The 24,058-nt window shown below is 35.4% G+C and overlaps 1 long non-coding RNA gene and 1 pseudogene across 3 annotated transcripts in view; one reads left to right on the top strand and one right to left on the bottom strand.

Annotated features, from left to right (window-relative positions):
• LOC118350430 (uncharacterized) overlaps positions 1-24,058 on the bottom strand; it is a 63,242-nt gene that overhangs the window by 18,917 nt on the left and 20,267 nt on the right. Inside the window, exon 1 of one of the 3 annotated variants that reach the window (XR_004804207.2) lies at positions 17,197-17,314. The exons of the other annotated variants lie outside the window; for them this stretch is intronic. This is a non-coding gene — a long non-coding RNA (uncharacterized LOC118350430). Of the gene's footprint in view, positions 1-17,196; positions 17,315-24,058 lie in introns of those variants that run through there. 3 annotated transcript variants of the gene reach the window in all.
• Positions 8,553-9,128, top strand: LOC112658721 (high mobility group protein B1-like; annotated as a pseudogene).

Raw genomic sequence — 24,058 nt, 5'->3', positions numbered from 1 at the left:
AAATAGAAGAGTGACCACTTTCTGCAAGGTAGGAGATGCAGAGAAGTAAATCCAAGGTGACATATCAGAAAACAGATCCCAAGCAGAGGGAGCCTCTGTAAACTGGCCACTGGGAAGTGATACAGAAGCAGAGTACAAAATCCCAACTTTAGAAGTCTGCTCCAGTGAAGGATGTCTCTGCCTGAAAGGTACTTAGGTGGCGAAGTGCAGCAGAATCCTAGGTGGTCTCAGGATCCATGGGGTCACAGAAAGAACAGGGGTGCCGGAGTGTGGAATAGTCCCCAAGCATCAGAGCCAGGAAGCCAGCTGCAATCAGTGCGCCCAAGGAGTGGCCTTTCAGCTTGGTGTTGCTATAAACCACAAATCAAGGCAGTCAGGTGACAGCTCTCCAAGCAGGGGCTCAGCAAGCAGTAGAACCTCAGCAAGACCCCTCTTCCTCCCCAGGGAGGAGCGGCAGAAGAGTATGCTGCAGGAGTCTGCAGGGTTTGGAGACTTAAAGCAAGTCACTGCCTGAGATGGAAATGCTCCTCACAGGCTAGGTGAGCATAGACTGACTGAGGACAAAGACCTGGAAGCAAGGAAGAGGGGAGTGATTGACTGCTTTTCCCTGAGGGCACACTGAGGAGGGGGAACCTGAGCTTTCAGCTCTGGCTTTGGAGACTGAGAGGCTGCCATTTTCACTCTCATCCTCTAAAGCTGCAGGGAAATCCTCACAAAATAAAAGCCACCTAGAGCAAACTGGAGCAGATTATGTAGCCTGGCCCTCTGGCAAGGGCAGTGCAATTCCACCCTGGGGTGAGGACACATGAGAATCAGCGTAACAGGCCCCTTCCCCAGCAGTCCAGCAAGAACATCCACTAAGACCAAGTTTACCAATGACACAGAACTGCAAAACTCAAGTGTTAGGGGAAAATAGTATTTTGAATTCATGTTCTTTTTCTCATAATTCTTTAGTCTTTCACTTTAATTTTTTCTCTTTCCTTTTCAATTTATTTTATCAACTCTTAAAAATCTTTTTCAATTTTCATTTTTACAGTTACATTCTATCCTTTCATTGTATTTAATTTTATTTTATATATAAATTTTACTTTTTTTGCAATTTTGGGATGCAATTAACAAACTGACCAAAATTCACCCAAAATCTGGTGTATTGCTCTGTTCTCTTCACCTGTCTGATTACATTCTCTCTTTTTTCAGAAGACTTAAATTTTTTATCTTTACAGTTACATTCTCTCCTTTCATTTTTAATTTTATTTTTGTATATATATAAGTTTTCTTTCTTTATAATTTCTTCTAACAGATAAAGGTATGCCCAGGATATAGTGTATTGATTGCTCTGTTCTGTTCACTTATTTATATTCTTTCTTTTCTTTTCTTTCTTTTTTATCTTTTAATTTTCATTTTTATAGTTACATTCTATCCTCTTTGTATTTAATGTTATTTTATACCCATATAAGTTTTTATTCCTTTACAATTTTCAGATCTAATTTTCTTAAAAAAAAAAAAAGATCTTATTTATTTATTCATGAGAGACACAGAGACAGAGGCAGAGATACCAGAGGGAGAAGCAGGCTCCCTGCAGGGAGCCCTATGTGGGACTCAATCCCAGGACCCTGGGAAAACAACCTGAGACCTGAACCAAAGGCAGACACTCAAATACTGAGTCACTCTGGTGCCCCTGGGATCTAATTTTCTAACAAACAGACCAAAATACACACAGGAGCCAGTGAATTGCTCTGTTCTGTTCATCTGTCTGATTATTGCCATTTTATTGTTTGTTCTTTCATATACCTATTCTTCTCTGGACAGAATAACAAGATGGAAAAACTCAACATCCAAAAAAGGGTACAAGAGGCAGTATTAACAGCCAGGGACCTAATCAGTATGGACATAAGTAAAATGTTGAAACTAGAGTTCAAATAATGATTATAAAGATATTAGCTGGGCTTGAAAAAAGCACAGAAGACACTAGAGAATCCCTTTCTGGAGAAATAAAATGTAATCAAGTCAAAATTAAAAAAGGCTACTGATGAGATGCAAACAAAAATGGAGGCTCTGCTAGGATAAATGAGGCAGAAGAGAGAATTAGTGATATAGGAGACAAAATGATGGGGAATAAAGAAGTTGAGAAAAAAGATAACTACTGGATCATGAGGGGAGAATTCAAGAGATAAGTGATACCATAAAGCAAAACAATATTAGAATAATTTGGGATCCCATAAGAAGAGGAAAGATTGGGGGTGGGGTTCAGAAGGTATATTGGAGCAAATTATAGCTGAAATTTTTCCTAATCTGGGAAAGGAAACAGGCATTCAAGTTCAAGAGGCACAGAGAACCCCCTTCAAAATCAATAAAAACAGGTCTACACCTTGACATATTATTGTGAAGCTTGCAAATCTCAGAGACAAAAAGAAAACCCTAAATCAGCTTGAGACAAAAGATCCATAACCTACAAGAGTAGAAACATTAGACTGGCAGCAGACCTATCCACAGAGACATGGCAGGCCAGAAATGAATGGCATGATATATTCAGGGTGTTAATGAGAAAAATATGCAGCCAAGAATACTTCATGCAGTAAAGCTATCATTCAAAATAAAAGGAGAGATAAAAATCTTCCAGGACAAAGAGAAACTAACAGAATTTGTGATCACTAAAACAGCCCCATAAGAAATATTAAAGGAGGTCCTTTAAGCAAAGAGAGTCCAAAAGAAACATAGACCAGAAAGGAAGGAAAAGAAAAAATATAGAGAAACAGTGACTTTACAGGTAATACAAAATACTAAATTCATATCTTTCAGTAGTTACTCTGATGTAAATGGCCTAAATGCTCCAATCAAAAGATATAGGGTATCAGAAAGGATAAAAAAGCAATACCCATCAATATGCTGTCTGCAAGAGATTCACTTTACAACCAAAGACACCTTCAAAGTGAATGTAAGAGGGTGGAAAACTATTTATCATGCTAATAGACATCAAAGAAACCTTAGGTAGAAATCCTTATATCAAACAAATAAAATTTTAAACCAAAGACTGTAATAAGAGATGAGGAAGGACACTGTATCATAATTAAAGGGTCTATCCAACAAGAAGATCTAACAATTGTAAATATTTATGCCCCTAATGTGGGAGAAGCCAATTATATAAACCAATTAGTAACAAAATTAAAGAAATACATTGATAAAAATACAATAATAGCAGGAGACTAACACTCCATTCACTGCAATGGTCAGATCATCTACACGGAAGATCAACAAAGAAACAAGGGCTTTGAATGACACATTGGACCAGATGGACTTCACAGATAAAATTCAGAGCATTTTATCCTAAAGCAACAAAATACATATTCTTCTCGAGTGCACACAGAACGTTCTCCAGAATAGATCACATACCAGGTCACAAATCAGGTCACAATCACTACCAAAAGACTGAGATCATGCCCTGCATATTTTCAAACCACAATGCATTGAAGCTTGAATGCAATCACAAGAGGAAACTTGGAAAGAACTCAAATACATGGAGGTTAAAGAGTATCCTACTAAAAAATGAATGGGTCAACCAAGAAATTAAAGAAAAATTTTTTTAAATTCATGGGAACAAATTAAAACCAAAATGCAACTATTCAAAACCTTTGGGAATGCATCTAACAAGGGTCCTAAGAAGGAAGTATTTAACAATATAAAACCTTTCTCAAAAAAACAAGAAAGTCCTGAAATATACAACCTAACCTTACACCTAAAGGAGCTGGAGAAAGAACAGAAAATAAAGCCTAAACCCAGGAGGAGAAGAGAATTAACAAGATTAGAGCAGAAATCAGTGAAATAGAAGCCAAAAGAACAGAAGAATAGATCAACAAAACTAGGAACTGCCTCATTGAAAGAATTAATAAGATCGATAAACCCCTGGCCAGACCTATCAAAAAGAAAAGAGAAAGGACCCAACTAAATAAAATTATGAATGAGATAGGAGAGATCACAACCAACACAACAGAAATACAACTAATTATAAGAACATATTATCAGCAATACATGTCAAAAACTTAGGAAATCTGGAAGAAATGGATGCATTCCTAGAAATGTATAAACTACCAAAACTGAAACAGAAAGAAATAGGAAACCTGAACAGACCATAACCAGCAAGGAAATTGAAGCAGTAAACAAAAATCTCCCAACAAACAAGAGTCCAGGACCAGATGGCCTCCTAGTGGAATTCTACCAAACATTTAAGGAAGAATTAACACCTGTTCTTCCGAAGCTGTTTCAAACAATAGAAGTGGAAGGAAAACTTCCAAACTTATTCTATGAGTTCAGCCTTACTTTGATCTCAAAACCAGGCAGAGACCCCACCAAAAAGGAGAATTACAGACCAATATTCCTGATAAACATGGATGCAAAAATTCCCACCTAAATACTAGCCAATAGAACCCAACAGTACATTAAAAGGATTATTCACCATAACCAAGTGGGATTTGTTCCTGGACTGCAAGGGTAGGTAGTTCAAAATCTGCAAATCAATCAATGTGATACACCATATTAATAAGAGAAAAGAGGGCAACCCTGGTGGTGCAGCTGTTTAGCGCCGCCTGCAGCCCAAGGCATGATCCTGGAGACCCTGGATCGAGTCCCATGTCAGCCTCTCTGCATGGAGCCTGCTTCTCCCTCTGCCTATGTCTCTGCCTCTCATTCTCTCTCTGTGTTTCTATGAATAAATAAAATCTTAAAAAAAAAAAACAAAAAATAAAAAATAATAAAAGACAAGAACTATATATGATCTCAATAGATGCAGAAAAATCATTTGACAAAGTACAGCATCCTTTATTGATTAAAACTCTTTCAGTGTAGGGACAGAGGGAAACTCAATATCATAAAAGGTATATACAAAAAGCCCACAACAACTATCATTCTCAATTGGGAAGAACTGAGAGCTTTTCCCTTAAGGTCAGGACCATGACAGGGATGTCCACTCTCACCACTGCTATTCAGCATAGGACTAGAAGTCCTAGCCTCAGCAATCAGACAACAAAAAGAAATAAAAGGCATCCAAATAGGCAAAGAAGTCAAACTCTCATTCTTCACAAATGACATGATACTCTATGTGGAAAACCCAAGACTCCACCCCAAAATTGCTAGAACTCATACAGGAATTCAGCAAAGTGGCAGGATATAAAATATAAAATCAATTGATATATAAAATCAATAAAAAACACACAAATCAGTTGCATTTCTGTACACTAGCAATGAGAGAAGAAAGAGATATTAAGAAGTTGGTCCCATTTACAATGCACCAAAAATCATAAGATACCTAGGGATAAACCTAACCAAAGAGGCAAAGGATCTGTACTCAGAAAACTATAGAACACTCATAAAAGAAATTAAGGCAGACACAAAGAAATGGAGAAACCTTCCATGTTCATGTACTGGAAGAACAAATATTGTTAAAATGTCTATGCTACCTACAGCAATCTATACATTCAATGAAATCCCTATCAAAATACCATCAACTTTTTTCACAGAGCTAGAACAAATAATCTTAAAATGTGTATGGAACCAGAAAAGAACCAGAAAAGAACCCGAATAGCCAAAGGAAGGTTGAAAACCAAAGCTGGGGGTAGGGTATCACAATTCTGGACTTCAAGCTCTATTATAAAGCTGTAATCATGAAGACAGTATGGTACTGGCACAAAAACAGACACATAAATCAATAAAGCAGAATACAGAATCCAGAAATGGACCCTCAACTCTATGGTCAACTAATCTTCAACAAAGCAGGAAAGAATATCCTAATGGAAAAATGACAGTCTCTTCAACAAATGGTTTTGGGAAAATTGGACAGCCACATGCAGAAAAATGAAACTAGACAATCTCCTCACACCATACACAAAAATAGACTCAAAATGGATGAAAGACCTAAATGTGAGACAGAAATCCATCAAAATCCTAGAGAAGAACACAGGCAGCAACCTCTTTGATCTTGGCTACAGCAACATCTTGCTAGACACTTGTCTCCAAAGGCAAGAGAAACAAAGACAAAAATGAACTATTGGGACTTCATCAAGATGAAAAGCTTTTGCACACCAAAGAAACAGTCAACAAAACTAAAAGGCAACTTACAGAATGGGAGAAGATATTTGCAAATGTCTTATCAGATAAAGGCTGGTATCCAAAGTCTATAAAGAACTTAACAGGGGATCCCTGGATGGCTCAGAAGTTTAGCCCCTGTCTTCAGCCCAGGGCGTGATCCTGGGTCCCAGGATAGGGTCTCACATGGAGCTCCTGCATGGAGCCTGCTTCTTCCTCTGCCTGTGTCTCTCCCTCTGTGTGTCTCTCATGAATAAATACATGAAATCTTAAAAAAAAAAAAAAAAAAAAAAACTTAACAAACTCAACACCCAAAGAATAAATAATTCAATCAAGAAATGAGCAGAAGACATGAATAGACATTTCCCCAAAGAAGACATACAGATAGCCAACAGACACATAAAAAAAAAAAAAAATGCTCAATATCACTTGGCATCAGGAAAATACAAAGAAAACCACAATGAGATACTACCTTATACTGGTGAGAGTGGCTAAATTAACAAGTCAGGAAACAGATGTTGGCAAGGGTGTGGAGAAAGGGGAATGCTCTTACACTGTTGGTGGGAATGGAAGCTAGTGCAGCCACTCTGGAAAACAGAGTGGAGGTTCCTCAAGGATTTGAAAATAGAGCTACCCTCCAACCTAGCAACTGCACTACTGGGTATTTACCACAAAGATACAAAGTGGTGATCTGAACCCCAACGTTTATAGCAGCAATGTCCACAAGAGTCAAACTATGATAAAAGCCCAGATGTCTATCAACAGATGAATGGATAAAGAAAATGAAATACAACTCAGCCAACAAAAAAAGCAATCTGCATTTGCAATGATGTGGCTGGAACTAGAGAGTATTATGCTGAGTGAAATAAGTGAATCAGATTAAGATAATTATCAAATGATCCCACCAATATGTGGAATCTAAGAAACAAAACAGAGGATCATAGGGGAAGGGAGGGGAAAAGTACTTCAAAACAAAATCAGAGAGGGAGACAAACCATAAGAGACTCTTAATAATAGGAAACAAACTAAGGGTTGCTGAATAGGGGAGGGATGGGGTAACTGGGCGATGGACATTAAGGAGGGCACGTGATATAATGAGCATTGGATATTATATAAGACTGATTAATCACTGAACTCTACATCTGAAACTAATAATACATAATATGTTAATTAGCTACATTTAAATTTAAAAATATGTAACATTTTTATGTCAGATTGATTAGCAAAGTTAACAGTATCTGATTGCTCTAGTGTGCACAAGCAGTACAGCTAGTCCTTATCTTAATCATGAGACTATGTCCTAACTCATCAAGAAAAGTCTTTTGTTTATAAATGTTGTCACCTGTGGACAGTTAGTTTAGTTGATTAGAGCACAGCTCCAATGAAACCAAGGTTAAGAATCCCTTCTTTTATGATTATTAACCAGATAGCTTCTCTTAGTTCTAAGACATAAGAATCATAGCCATGGTCTCAAATTTATACAGTGGTTCAAAACAAGGAATAGGTAAACACTTAAACATTTTTACTATTGCCTTCATTTAAGTAAATATGTTAGTTTTAACTATGAACTATTTCAAAAATATAGAAAAGTACAGATAATACAGTTGACCCTTGAAACATGCAGGGATTAAGAGTAGCAACCCCTGCACAGTCAAAAATCCATGTATAACTTTTTATTCCCCCAAAGCTTAATTACTTTAGCCTACTTCTGACCAGAAGCCTTATGGATAACATAAATAGATAATTAACACATATTTTGCATGCATATGTATTATATACTGTATCTTACAATAAAGTAAGCTAGAGAAAAGAAATGTTATTAAAATCATAAGGAAGATAAAATACACACTTTTAGTGCTGTACTTTATTTATTGAAAAAAATCTGCATAAAGGTGGACCCACACAGTTCAAAACTGTGCTGTTCAAGGGTCAACTGTTTAACAAAACAAAATCACCCTTCCCTCCAATTTAACAAATGTTGATATTTGGCAATATTTGCCTCAGATATTTATAAATAAAATGTAGCAGATACAAATAAATAAAGATACAAATAAGGTGTTAGACATACCATTCCTTAACTCCCTAGGATAATTACAAATACTGACATGTACCCTTCCGGTCTATTTTTTTTTTTATTTTAAGTATTCTATTAAATCCTGTTTAATTTATTCACCTCCTTATTCTTGAACAATTACATTGCTTCCATTTTTTTCTAATACAACAAGGCTGCACTGACACTTTTGAGAATGCCTCTTCATTTGAGAATTGAACCACAATATGTAACTTAAAAGTAGAATTGCTATCTTGTAGTGTATAAACATTATCAAGACCATAGACCTTATTAACATTCTCTCCAAAGTAAATGCACCAAACACAGCCATTGCAGTACATTGAGCTCCACAGAGACAGTGCCAGGGCAAATGAGAGCTAGATAGGTACTGGGTGACTCTGTGCCTCCCGGAGAAAAATAATTAAACATGTGCAGAGGAGATCCGAAGAAGCTTAGAGGCAAAATGTCATTATGTGCATTCTTTGTGCAAACTTGCCAGGAGGGAAACAAGCACCCAGATGCTTCCGTCAATTTCTCAGAGTTTTCTAAGAAATGCTCAGAGAGGTGGGAAACCATGTCTGCTAAAGAGAAGGGAAAATTTGAAGATATGGCAAAGGTGAACAAGAAGAGAAAGAGAAAACTTAAATCCTTCCTAAAGGGGAAACAAAAAAGTTGTTCAAGGATCCCAGTGTACCGAGGCCTCCTTCAGCCTTTTACTTGTTTTGTTCTGAGCATCACCCAAAAATCAGAGAACACCTTGGCCTATCCATTGGTGATATTGCAAAGAAATTGGGAAAGATGTGGAATAACACTGCTGCAGATGATAAGCAGCCTTATAAAAAGGCTGCTCAGCTGAAGGAAAAATATGAAAAGCATATTGTCGCATATCGAGCTAAAGGAAAGCTTGATGTGATAAAAAAAAAAAAGGGAGCTGTCAACACTGAAAAAAAGCAAGAAGAAGGAAGAGGAGGAAGATGAGGAAAATGAAGATGATGATGAATAAGTTGGTTCTAGTAGTTTTTTTTTTAATCTATAAAGCAAGAAAAAAAATTGAAATGTAAAAAAAAAACAAAATAGCTTCACCAATGTATCCTAAGACCAACAGTTTTTGTTTTGTTTTTAATTTTTATTTATTTATGATAGTCACAGAGAGAGAGAGAGAGGCAGAGACACAGACAGAGGGAGAAGCAGGCTCCATGCACCGGGAGCCCGACGTGGGATTCGATCCCGGGTCTCCAGGATCGCGCCCTGGGCCAAAGGCAGGCGCCAAACCGCTGAGCCACCCAGGGATCCCAAGACCAACAGTTTTTGAAAATTCTTATGTTCTGGTATTATTGCCAAAATATCATATGATCAGAGTCCTTAAATTTTAGCAATCTACTTGTTATGAAATGTCCCATTTTCTTTTAAATTTCATCACCCTTAATGATCAGTGAGACTTTGCAACTTTTTATATATCTATTGGTCTTAAAATTTTCTTCTGTTAATTGACTCCACATCCTTCATCACTCTCTATTGAAGTATTTCCCTTTTATTGGTTTTAGGGTTTTACTTAACATCTATTTTGTTTATCAATATTTTATTGGTGGTTGCTTGGATTACAAATCTTTTCATCCAGTATGGGGCTTATTTTTTTTTATTTTATGGGCTTTTTTGTACAGATCTTTTTTATTTTAAGTAGCTAAAGTTATCAATCTTTTTAAGCTTTGTGCTTCTAAATCTCGTGGAAGAGTTCTTTTCCAAACTTCCAATATCATAGTTATTTTTGTTACTTTTTTTTACATTTTTCACTTTGTCTTTGTTTTTAATCCATTTAGGATTTATTTTTGTGTATGGTGGGAGGCAGGCTTACAAATTAATTTTTCCCATATGAATAGTCAATTGTCTCACCATCATCTATTATATTATCTTTCAGCAATGACTTGAAAGCCACTGCTCCCATACGTTAATTTTTCATTTACACACATGGCTGTTTCTAGGCTCTCTGTTCTTTTTACACTGATATATTTGTGTATCCTTCTGCCAATACAACACGTTTTAATTACTGTATCTTTATAATAATTCTTAATAAATGAGATCGTAAGTTAATTCTCTTTAATCTTCTTCAATGTTTTCCTTTAGTTATTCTTGACCCTATATTCATCCATATAAATGTTTGAAACAACTTCACAAGTTCTGAGAAAATTTAAGATTTAAGTTGAACTAGCTTTGCTTTAGTAGATTATTTTGGCAAGAATCAAAATCTTAAAAAATTGAGACTTCCTGTCCAAAACCATGGTATTATTCTCCATTTATTTAGATCTTCATATATATATTTTTCTATTATATTTTATAAATTTTTCTATAAAAGTCCTATGTATATAATGTTAAATTTAATCTCACATATTTTATAGTTTTGTGGCTAAAAGAATAGAGTTTGTGTGTTTGTTTGTTTGTTTTAATTTTAAGCAGCCTCCACACCCAGTGTAGAGCCCAATGTAGGGCTTGAATTTCAACCCTGAGATCAAGACTTGAGCCAAAATTAAGAGTCAGATGTTTAGCTGACTGAACCATCCAGGCACCCTACAGGAAGTTTTGAAATTACATTTCTGAACCAGTTGAATCTGATGTATTCAAATACTACTAATTTTTAGATGCAATTTTGTAAACAACATCCTTGATAAATTCTTCAATTACTTCTAATAATTTAAAAGTAAATTCTTTTAAATTTCATATGTGTATAATCATATCTGTGACACTGGCAATTTGGTTTCCTATATTTCCATTCCCATACCTCTTATTTATTTTCCATGTCATATTGAGCTAGCTAGGACTTCCAATACAATGCTAAATACAAATGGTAAGAACAAGCATCTTAAATTAATTTCTGACTTTAAGAGAGTGCTTCTAATTCATTCATCATTAAATGTGAAGTTCACATTAACTTTTACATAGACATCCTTTTTTATTCTTTTTTAATATTTGTTAACCTGAAATGAACATATTTTTTTTCTCTGTTGATATGTTAACATGGTAAATTACATGTGATTTTATAAAGTTAAACCATCTCTGTAATCCTAGAATAAACCTTACTGGTATTTATTCAATTCTGAAAAGTTCTCAGCTAGTCTCTATTCAAATATTGCCTCTTCTCCCATTCTTTCTATTTTATCTTTCTGGAAGTACATAAAATATGTACATTTATAGATGATATATTTATAGATACATAGAAATATATGTAGATATAGATGACTTAGAAAGAAAAAGAAAGAGAATTCCTCTTAGGTGTATGTTGGATCACATAATTAGATTGCATCTATTCTATTGTAATTTCTTTTTAGTATTTCATTTCCTATCTCTTTGCTACATCCTAGACAATTTCCTCAGGGCTACCTTTAAAGTGTTTGACTGTCTCTTAATCAGAACCTAACCAGATATTTGATCCACTCACTTAAGTCTTAATTAATGACTACATTTTGTAATTTCTAAACATTTTTTTCAATCTGCATATCATATTCTTTTTTCATAGAGGCCTACTATTTCTTTGTGGTTTTTAATACTTCTTTTAATACTTTGGGGGTTTTTTGTTTTTTTTTATTTTTTTAATATTTTGTTTATTTTAATCACTTTCAGATTATTTATTCACCTCATACTCTTGGGATGCTTATTTTTCTGCTTATTGTTCTATGTTAATATATCATTCAGGGTCTACTCTGGAGCCAAAAACCATATCAGTAATTTGAATTGAGAATTTAATATTAATAATTATTAATTAGTAAAGGCAGTTAACAGTAATACAAGATAATAGAAGACTCTAAGAATACACAAATAGCAAGTATAGAGAAGAGCTATTACCTCTAAAGTTGAGGGTAAGTACCTAAGGAAGAAGCAACTTTGGGAAAGGATCCCAACCACCCGTACTCCCACCCCTTCAAAGCTGAGATTCACACCTCGGCCTTGGAGAGGGTGTAATTAGAGCCTACTGGGTGGCAGACATTTCTGGTATACCATTGGTTAGAACTCTTTCACAGGAAGTTGTCCACTGAGATTCCAGCAAAATTTGCTGGGATACCATGGGCCAAAGCTGGTCTAATGGAAGCTGCCTGCTAGAGTATGGGCAGGTCTATGATGGTAATATAGAAAACTTCATATTAGGGTGCCAGAAAAACTCATTGGAGGGTAAATTCTACTCGGTCTTCCACATACCACTAATAGGTGGGCCTTAGGAGGGAAAAAAGGGCCCAAAACTGGGAAGAAAAGCTTCATCCTCTATTATGCCTTGCAGGACCCCCCCAGCACCCTCTATCAACAAAACCTATCATTGCATTAGCTGGCAAAAGGTCCAGTTCCATTATCAAAAATCACGACAAGAGGTAGATTTGGGTCTGAGAATCAATAAGTTCACAACTGGCTGCCTTCATCAAGTTTATTAACTCCTAATTTAATATAAACCCTATACCAATTCTATGAAATCAGTACTAGCCTCATTTAACAGGAAAGAAAACTAAGGTTTACAGAGATTTCTACAGACATCTAGAAAGTAATCAAAATAAGACTCTAATAATTTGATTCTAGGACCCTCTCTTAACCCACTGCACACTCTGCCTTCAGGTTCACCTGAGTAATGTCATTTAGGAAACTGTTATGGTTGTCCTGGACTGGGCTGAAAAGGCAGCCATGAAAATGACTAGGAGAGACATTTCAGAACAAGATTTGACACTTCGGGGATCCCTGGGTGGCGCAGCAGTTTGGCGCCTGCCTTTGGCCCAGGGCTCGATCCTGGAGACTCGGGATCGAATCCCACGTCGGGCTCCCGGTGCATGGAGCCTGCTTCTCCCTCTGCCTGTGTCTCTGCCTCTCTCTCTCTCTCTCTCTCTCTCTGTGTGATGACTATCATAAATAAATAAAATTAAAAAAAAAAAGATTTGACACTTCGTAGATCAATTAAATATAATAGTTACCCCAGGATAATCTCAACTTCAAATGTTCTATCCTATGACCCATAAGGGCATTTTCATTTTACAGAAATAAGTTCAGAAAATAAGGCCCTTCTAAACCTAAGATATAGATAAAAGTCAAAAACAAATCCTAAGAGTAGCATAGAACAAACTCTAGCATTCATCTAATATGATTTTACATAAGATTTAGAGCCAATAATTAAGTTTATATGGAACATTAACACAGATACACATACACATACATGTATACGCCTTCCAGCACAATATTCTTAGGTCTCAGTTTGTTTTTACATATGCCATAAATATTAACTGAAACAGGAAATGTGCACAACATTATATAAATGTGGACTCTTGTTCAAGTTGTTCTTTGCTTAGCTTTTCTCAGCCCGTTTTTGGCTTCTAGTGTCAAAAGATCAATATACAATAATAAAAGCATTTGAGAGGATGTCTTATTAGAGTTTGTTTATACTCTAGACATCCTCTCAATCACTTTTATTATTGTATATTGATCTTTTGACAGTAAAAGAAAGAACAAACTCAAGACATTACCTCTCCCAAGGTATCCACATCTTAATCCCCAGAATTTGTGAATATATTATGTTACATGGCAAGGGGGAATTAAGGTTCCAGATGGAATTAAGATTGTTAATCATCTACCTTGAGATGGGGAGATTATTCTGAACTATTCAGGCGAGCTCAATGTAATTACAAGGGTCCTTATAAGTAAAAGAGGGAGAGTCAGTCATAGTGTTACAATGTGAGAAAGACAAGTTCTCCCCTGGAGCCTCTAAAAAGGAACACGCCTTGCATATACCTTGATTTTAGTCTGAGACTCATTTTAAATTTCTGACCTCCAGATCTACAGATAATAAATATGTTGTTGTAGCCACTAACTTTGTAGTTATTTGTAATAGCAACCATAGGAAACTAACATATCCTGCCCCATCATCTGAATCAAAGGAAATTTTGGATTTAAAATCCTGAAATTGGGACACCTGGGTGGCTCAGTGGTTGCGTGCCTGCCTTCAGCCCAGGGTATGATCTTGGGGTCCTGAGGTCCAGTCCCACATCAGGCTTCCTGCATGGAGTCTGCTTCTCCCTCTGCCTATGTCTCTGCCTCTCTCTGTGTGTCTCTCATGAATAAATAAATAGAATCTTTAAATAAATAAATAAATAAATAAATAAATAAATAAATAAATAAATAAAATCAATCCTGAAATCCCTGTTCAAATAATATTCAGAAGAATGAATTAATTAAGCTTTCTTATTGGACCATACATTCACAGTCTGCTCACATTCTAAGGCCTCCTCTTTGAATTTTCTTGTGTCTGTATGCAAATTGATCCCCAGGTCTAAACCCTACAACTTTACATTCAGAATTGCTATTTTAAGATAATAATGTCTTATTCACTCATTCAATTATTCAGTCAACAAACATTTATACCTCTAGCTGTACCTCAGATGCCAGTATCTAATTCATGCCCAACAGAAGTTTCAACTTAATATGTACAAAACCAAATTTCTCATTTTCCTACCCAATCGACAGCTTCCAGGGTCTTCTTCACTTCAGTTGATAGAAAGTCCATTCTTCTACTTGCTCAGGCCAAAATGCTTGGGGTCACTCTTGACTCCCCTCTTTCCCTCACACTTCCCATCCAATCTATCAGCACTGCCTACTGTGCATTCAAAATGTGTACACTACTCACTACGTCATGATCATCACCAATTCCCATCTATTCCCATCTCACTTGGGGTAACAGAAGTCCCACTCCTTCCTCTGCTGCCCACTGTCATTTCTATGATGCTCTGCAGTACTCACTCAATTCTAGGAACACCAGCCTCTTTCTTGTCCCTGGAACAAGTTACACTGCTGCCTCAGGGACACTGTCCCTGCTCCTTCTACATGACTCATTTCCTCAGTGAGGCCCTTCTTGCCCATATTATGTAAAAAAGTAACCCATTTACCCCTCAACCCTTGTCCTGCTATTTCATATGTGACTTAACCTGTTTTATTTTTCTCCATAGTACTCATCACTCCCTAATAGATTATATATTTCCTTGTTGATTGTCCAATTCCCCTCAACACTACTAAAAAATAAGCTCCACAAAAATAGAAACTATTTTTTCACTGCTTTACCCTTGGTACCTAGAATTGTACCACATAACAGGCACACACACAAATATTTTTTTAATAAATAAATGAATTGATCAATCCACCAATATTGAGCTTCTGCTATATAAATATAACTGTTTCAGGTCCTAGGGATATGAAGATGAATGAAACATAATATTTGATTGAGGAATTCACAGTCTAGAGAAGCACAGTTCAACAGAACTTTCTGTGATGATGCACTGTTCAATATGGCAGCCACTAGCAAATGTGGCTACTGAGCACTTGAAATGTGGCTACTGTGACTGAGGAAATGAATTTTTATTGTATTTTATTTTAATTACTTTAAACTTAAAAGGTCACATGTGCCTGGTGGCTACCATATCAGATAATACAGGTGTAGAAGAGATAGATATATTAACTTATAATACTGGTAAGAATGGAATGTAATTAGTGTTACAGTAGAGATGTGCAATAAAATGCTGTCTGAACTCAGAGAAGAGAGCCACGAATTCTGCCTGAGTTTAGTTCCGCCAATAGACACTCCAAGTGCACTTAGTGATTTTCTCTCATATTTGGCATTGTTGTAATTCTTATTTATTTATAATTATTTACTTGATGTCAATCTTCTTTACTAAGGTAGGAGAGCTAGAGCTGTGACCATCCTTAGCTACTGACAGAATTCTTTGCACATAGTAAGTAAACAATAAGTATTAGTTTTACTGACAAGATAGTTATGGGAGCAAGATGGTTATAGGAGCCTTCTTGAGGGGGTGACATTTGAGTTGGATCTTAAAGTATGAGTAGGAGTTCACTAGGCTAGAGCCAAAATAAAGTAGAAAGGATGGTAGGCAGGGAAAACAACATGTTCAAAGGCTGATAAACATAGGAGTTCCAGCACTTTCATTAGTGTAACAGGGAGTTCAGTGTAAAGATAGATGCATACGTAAAGACAGATGTACTCACTTCTTACAGCTTGACAGTTCAAGTTAACAATTTTGTAAGTAAGAAAATCCAAAATCCAGTATGAAATTAAGAGTTGGACAATTGTTTAGTAAACTGTTACAGACTTAGACTTCTTCAAATCTTTAGCCAATAACATCCCTGTAATAAGTATAGACTAAAAATTCTCTAACTTTAACTTTTTCATGATCTAGAATATTAAGATATTTCAGTTTATGAGGACCTTAGAGATTATTTAACTGAAGCCTTCCTTAGTCAGATGAGGAAATTAAGACTCAGTTAATTAATGCAGAGGTGGGACCATAATCCAGATGTTTTAGCTTCCAATCTGGAGTCATTACCAACACATGGCAATTACACAATTACATTTCATCTTCTCACTCTGACACAAAGCAAGATACTGGTCCCACAATATGTCCATTAATAATCTCTGATCACTTTTTTAAACATACAAGGAAAAGACTAAGTCATAAATTCTATGTATGAGAACTATCAGGGCTGCCCAATACAAACAAATAACCATTTTAAGTCTCAAGAAATAGTAACAAACTTCGAAAGAGTTATTTTAGGACTGCAGTGTGAAATGAATTACTATTTTTGCAAGCACAATAGGGTGAAAGTTCTGTGCAATATGTTAAAATGAAAATTGTACTACAAGTCTGGTTTCCCATCCTGCATCAGCCATTCTCTAGCTGGGTTACCTAGAACAACTTGTTCAACCCCTAGAGCCCTTATTTCTTAATTTCTAAAATGTAGGTGTTTGATTTCCAACATCCTTTCCAACTCTGGTTTTCATGTGATTTTGCTGAGTTGGAAAGAGAAAAAAAGCAGCAGAATAAATTCCCACTTGGACACAGTTTCATTTATGCTATTTCTCTGCAGACAAATCAACAATCTTAACAATATTTGATATCATTGATATTTCTGTCAATCTATAAATCTATCAGACTATACATAAGTCACATGCTCTAAAACAGGCACCAATATTACATCCTTTTCATTATTCTGCACTTGATATATGACCCAGAAATGCTGTTGACTCTGCTGTCCCAGAAACTTACCCACTAAGTACCAATACTCCAATGTTCAAGATTCATTCTGAGTTTTCTGGGAGCTTTCCTTTGCAAGATATGATGTCTTTATTACCAAGCTACCACCAATTGTTTACATTAAAAATATACTGACTTCCCCAGGTACAGGTTGAATAGAGGATATGCTTTGTTAATCTCTGTCTTATCTTCCTTTAACATCTCTGAAGGTCCTGGAAAACAACACTGCCTAATTTATAACAAATAAGAAAAAAGAATAGTTTATTGTTATAGAAGCAGTTTTGCCTTACTACATGATATGCATATATGTGGGTCTCCAAACAGAATCACCCCAGTTTTACCTTTGTTTCTACCCCTGCAATAGGAAATTTATTTATTTTTCATTTCAGTTTCATCTTTCATGCACAAATAAGGTAAAATTTTTCCTTTGACTAATTTCTTTTAACACACATGATGTTGATCCCCACTTTCTTGAGCTCTCTTAGATATATACCTAAGCATTCACAGTGTGTCTCTTAGAATATGAGAATAATATCCTGCAAGCACAATTAAGAACAGATGGTTAAAAACTTTAAGGTAGTATTTGCATAAAAAGATCATCTTACTTCGACACTGTAGAGTTTTATATTACTTTTAATTGCTTTCCCTGAAAAGAATACCTCCTCCCTTAACCAAAAGATAACAAGAAGATTTCGCTTTTTTTTCTTTCTTTTTTTTTTTTTTTACTGAAAAGGAAACAATACCTAGCAAAGGCACTGTGGGGAAGAAAGTAACACATAAAGGAATATGATACACTTTAAATAAAGGTGTCACATCTGCTCAAATGTATGAGAAACTAACACTAAATCTGATAGATTTCAGCCATCTCATTTTCCCAGAACCAAGAACAAACCTGAAGTAATCCAAAAGCCTTTGCACTAATATAATGTGCTCATTTAAAAAAAAAAATTATCCCAAAGCTGAGTTAATTCATTGACTTATTCTCTTCTATAAATCATGGTAAATCAAGTTTGCTAGTTTGGTTATCTTAGGTTCCCACTGCATTTCCATCCTGTTCCAATTTACAGATAGAAAGTTGGATAACAGACTAGTAGCTTGTGAATAAACAAGGTGATAGAAACAAAGAGAAACTATTTAAAGTAGACATAAACACTAAAGGAGAAGTCAATCTTCAACTAGAAAAATCCAACAATCTGGAAGTCAATCTTCAACTAGAAAAATCCAACAATCTTGTTATTACAAAAGTGATTCATAAATTCAAAAAATACAAATGGCCCCTTCCTTAGAGACAGCCCTCAATGATCCCGTTTTGTTCCACACAGAAATCTGCCACCTGCCCCCCCCCCCAAAAAAGAAATCTGCTACCCAGACCAGAGTTGATTAGAGTATAGCTGATAATGTGATGCAACCAAAAGTCAGCTGAGCAGTGAGCTTCAAGATGACCTGGTATGAAAAGATTTGCTAAAAACAAAGAAAGGTCCAGTAAGACTCTTAACATAAACAAAGTTCCAATCAGATTATATTTCTAATAATTTGATTTGAATAAATGAAGAAATATCAGGCTATTAGCCATAGGAAATGAGGCTTAAAAATGCTCTAAGATCCATGAGCAAACACAAGTAAACTGGAGTCATAAAGAAATCAAAGATATTAGGAAGCACAAACCAAACCAGTGAATAAAAGCTGTGTTGTTGATAAAACGGATAAAGGAGTGAAGCAATGATTTATAAGATGAGAAGAAATGAGATAGGGATTAAATAACAGAAGATAAATGGAGAATCTACCATCAGAATCCCTAAAACAACCTTAGATCCATTTCTAATCTTGTGCTATTTTCCCATCCTTGGATTTCTGTGACACTTTCTCTCATTTATTCTTCAAAAAGTCCTTAATCACTTAACATAGTCTAGAAATGTCTTCATTCCTTAAAATTGGAAATGCCTAATATGTCCTTTGTCAATAAACTCTGGGGATTTTATTTTTTCACTGATCTTTTAAAAATTCTTTACATATCAAGTCTATAAATAGATAATATATGTTTATCATTTGGCTTTTAATATAATAGTAGACAGGGGCCAGTTTTTTTGGGCGGTTACTATGTTCCATGCACCATAGAAACCACTTAAAAGGAATTATCTCATTGAGTCCTCAAAATGACCATATGATAATAAAAGTTTGACACTGAGAGTTTCACAAATTTGCTTAAAGTCATTGAGCTAATAAAAGGAAAGAAGAGTAGGAATAAAATTCAAGTAAGCTGCATCATTCTTCATTATTATTATCTTTTATTTTTACTTTTGTTAAAATAAACATAAAATTTACAATCTTAATCATTTTTAAGTGTACAATTTGGTGACATTAAGAACATTCACACTGTTGTGCAACCATCAGTACCATACATCTACATAACTCTTCTATGTTACAAAACTGAAACTGTGCCCATTAAACAGTAACTCCCCATTCCCCTCATCCCCACCCAGCCCCTATCAACCATTCTATTTTCTGTGAATTTGACTACTCTGGCTATCTCATAATATATACAGTATTGTGCTTTTGTAACTGACTTATTTCACCTACATACATAATATTATCAGTGTTCATCCAATTGTAGCATGTGTCAGATTTTCCTTCCATTTTAAGGATAAATAATATTCCATAGTATACACCACACTTTGTTTATCTGTTCATCTGTCAGTGGATACTTGGATTGCTTCTACCCCTTGGATATTGTACATAATGCTGCTAAATATACATATATCTCTACAAGTCTTTGCTTTCAATTCTTTTGGATATATTCGAGAAGAAAAATTGTGAGATCATATGGTAATTATATTTTTAATTTTGGGAGGAACTGCCATACTGTTTTTCATAGCAGTTGCAACACTTTTAATCTACAATTGGTTGTAGATCTACAATCTACAAAGGTTCTAATTTCTTTACATACTCACCAACATTTGTTATTTCATGTTCTTTTTTTTTTTTCATACAACAGCCATCCATTCTTTTAATTTATGTGTTTGGGGTGCATTTAAAATTCAGAAGTTTTAAATTTTTATGTAGATAAGTTATCAATCTTTAAGGCTTTAATATCTTGCTTCAAAACTTTTCCCCAACCCAAGATTATTTAAATACCAATTTCTACTACATTGTTCAGACTTCTTCAACCCACCTGGGATTAATAACGTGAAATAGAAGCTAAACATTAATTCTTGGATCTTAATGATTATATAATTGTCCCAATGTCATTTTTAATAATCTATTCTTTCTCAACTGGTTTGAAATTCTACATCTATTATATGTTAAATAATTATATGTAGAAATAAATTTCTAAACTTCTTATTCTATTTCAATACAATAAAAACACTCTGATTATTATAGCTTTATGATGCATTAAAGTACCTGCTAGGACCAATCTCTCTTCATTACTCTTGTTTATCTAAAGTATTCCAGGCTATTCCCACATGAGAGCTTTATACAAGTGTAAAACAGCACCACCTAACTTAATTTCACACCAATATCACCACAACATAATTAATGTTCACAACAGTGGTTCCAAAAATATCACAAAAATTAAATGTGCTTAACAGCATTGACAGAAATAAAGCAAAAAAGAATATGATGCATTTTAGTGAGATTTATGTAAAATAATAGTATTACAAAATATGATTTCAGATCTTCAAAAACTAAGAAACAGAGAGATTACTAATATTACACATGTGCAATAAAAAAAAAATCCTTTAGGTACAGGGATGCACCGATGCATATCAAGCCAAAATGTAATTAGCACTTAGGGGTCATTAATACATCCTTTCCCAAGACATGAGATCTTCAAAGTGTTGCATTTCCTTTCTCATCAAATCATCTGGAGTCATTATATTCTTCCAAATATGGTTTCTCTCCACTCTCATTCATATGATTATTAATTAGTTCTCCCAGGTTGATAGCTATGATGCCTTTCCTCATTTCAAAGAACATCCCCCTCACCCATTTATAGCCTCTCTTTCCTGAATCATTTCCTGAAGATGACTGAAACTTGCATTATAACATCCAACAAGACATTCTTCCTTTGCCTCTTTGCTACAGGTCTAGCATTACTATTTTCACATCATTTGTCAACCATGATGAGTCAAAAAAATGTTTTCCAAAACACAGATGGCATAAAGAGAGGCCGCAGAGGAAACTACACATATTGTAGACACATTTATCTCAAGAAAGCATGGTGGAAGGCTCATTAACTAAGAACATTTGCAGTACAAGGCACTAACATCTATTTGCAGTGCATTCAGCAAAGAATCAAACACAGTAGGTTTCATTGACAAAAAAGCTAAAGAAGCACTTTGAGCACAGAAATATATATTTTAACATCCTGTTATGGCCTGGAGAGAGCAAGACTGACAGCAGGGAGACAGCAACATTTCAAAAAGGAATGGCAACCTGAATCAAGCCAATGGCAGCAGAAATGTAGAGGTAGGCATGATGTCTGGTTGAAAATGAAGAGTAAGGCAGAAGTACTCCCAAGATTATTATTTTCTTCTACATATTAGTTTAGTAAATGTTTATTAAATTAATGAATGAATGAGTGGTTTCTTTACAACCATATTTAATGCTATTCAAAGGTGGCTCATCTACAGACCAGATGTCAAACTATAGTTTGTTACTGATCCGTAACAAGATAAAGAGTTCACTCCAGAAGTTAAGTCAGTTAGGTCACTAATCAATGGTTTAATTTAGCAGATATTTTTATTGTGTCTATTTAGGATACAGTACATTGATTCACATTCTGGCATAACCTTTCAATATCATTAGGAATTAGCACTTCCAAATATATATGATTTTGACAAAGCAGGAAAGAATACCTAATAGAAAAAAGTCTCTTCAACAAATGGTTTTGGGAAAATTAGACAGCCACATGCAGAAAAATGAAACTAGACAATCTCCTCACACCACACACAAAAATAGACTCAAAATGGATGAAAGACCTAAATGTGAAATAGAAATCCATCAAAATCCTTGAAAACACAGGCAGCGACCTCTTTGATCTTGGCCAGCAACGGCTTGCTAGACGCTTGTCTCCAAAGGCAAGGGAAACAAAGACAAAAATGAACTATTGGGACTTCATCAAGATAAAAAGCTTTTGCACGGCAAAGGAAGAAATCAACAAAATTAAAAGACAACCTACAGGATGGGAGAAGATATTTGCAAATGTCTTATCATATAAAGGCTGTTATCCAAAGTCTATAAAGAACTTATCAAATTCAACACCCAAAGAACAAATAATCCAATCAAGAAATGGGCAGAAGATATGGACATTTCTCCAAAGAAGACATACAAATGGCCAAGAGACACATAAAAAAGAAATGCTCAATATCGCTTGACATCAGGAAAATACAAATGAAAACCACGATGAGATACTACCTCATACTGGTCAGTGTCTAAATTAACAAGTCAGGAAACAGATGTTGGCAAGGATGCGAAGAAAGGGGAACACTCTTACCCATTGGTAGGAATGGAAGCTGGTGCAGCCATTCTGGAAAAGAGTGTGGAGGTTCCTCAGGGATTTAAAAATAGAGCTACCCTCTGACCTAGCAATTGCACTACTGGGTATTTACTGCAAAGATACAAAGGAATGATCCGAAGGGGTACCTGGAATGTTTATAGCAGCAATCTCCATAAGAGTCAAACTATGGTGAGAGCCCAGATGTCTATCAACAGATGAGTAGATAAAGAAGATGTGGTACATATAGACAATGGACTACTTACTACTCAGCCATAGGGGGAAAAAAAGAAATCTTGCATTTTGCAATGACATGGATAGAATTAGAGGATTTTATGCTAAGCAAAATAAGTCAATCAGACCAAGATAATTGTCATATGATCTTACTTATATGTGGAATTTAAGGAAAAAAAAAAACAGGATCAAAGAGGAAGGGAGGGAAAAATACAACAAAACAAAATCAGAGAGGGAGACAAACCATAAGAGACTCCTAATGATAAGAAACAAACTGAATATCTCTGGAGGGGAGGAGGTTGAGGGATGGGATAACTGGGTGATGGGCATTAAGGATGGCATGAAATGTAACGAGCACTGGGTATTATATAAGACTGAGGAATCACTGACCTCTATTTTGAAACCAATAATACATTATATGTTAATTGAGTTTAAATAAAATATATATATATATAATTCTGAATCCTACAAAACAGGAAACTAAATCTGAATCATCTGGGGACCTACAGTTGGTAAAATCTTCTGACAATGTCTGTGGGATCAGTGTTAAAACAAAGAAGCTCTGAGTGCCAGGGAGGGGTCTAAGACACATTTCTGGAGATTACTATGATTGTTCTGAGGAACAATTCATTTGACTGATGATATACAGGCATACTTGCAGAAAAATTCTTGCCTTGAGCTCAGAGAAATGGCTATGCTGATATTTCTGTGACCTATGGCTGGATTAATAACTATATAGTAATTGTAAAAAAAAAAAAAAAAAAAGTAAATTAGACCCCCCCAAAAAAATTGGTTTGGCCATCTGGAGAACTTTTCTTGGTGGTTTGTGAATATGTAATGGATTTCAGAAAGTCATCTTTTAATTAGTATGCTTCCAGCTGCATGTACCTCAAAAACCTAAATCAAACTGGTTCCCCTAAAAAGGAACTTTTTTTGCTCATATAAATGAATGTCTGGAGGTAAGCTAGGCTTATGCCTTGACTTAATACAATGACTCCAGCCCCATTCCCCTGTATTGTTGTAAATTCTTCTCTCCTCCATGAGGACTTCACCCTTAGATTGGCAGAAGTGGTTACAACCATTCTGACCTCACATCCTTACTACTTTCATAGTTCCCTCTAAAAAGTGGGGAAACTTTTCCCCTGA

The sequence above is a fragment of the Canis lupus genome, chromosome 12, assembly GCF_003254725.2.
Source record: "Canis lupus dingo isolate Sandy chromosome 12, ASM325472v2, whole genome shotgun sequence".
Lineage (NCBI taxonomy): Eukaryota > Metazoa > Chordata > Mammalia > Carnivora > Canidae > Canis > Canis lupus.
This window is presented reverse-complemented; position numbering and strand designations above follow the sequence as displayed.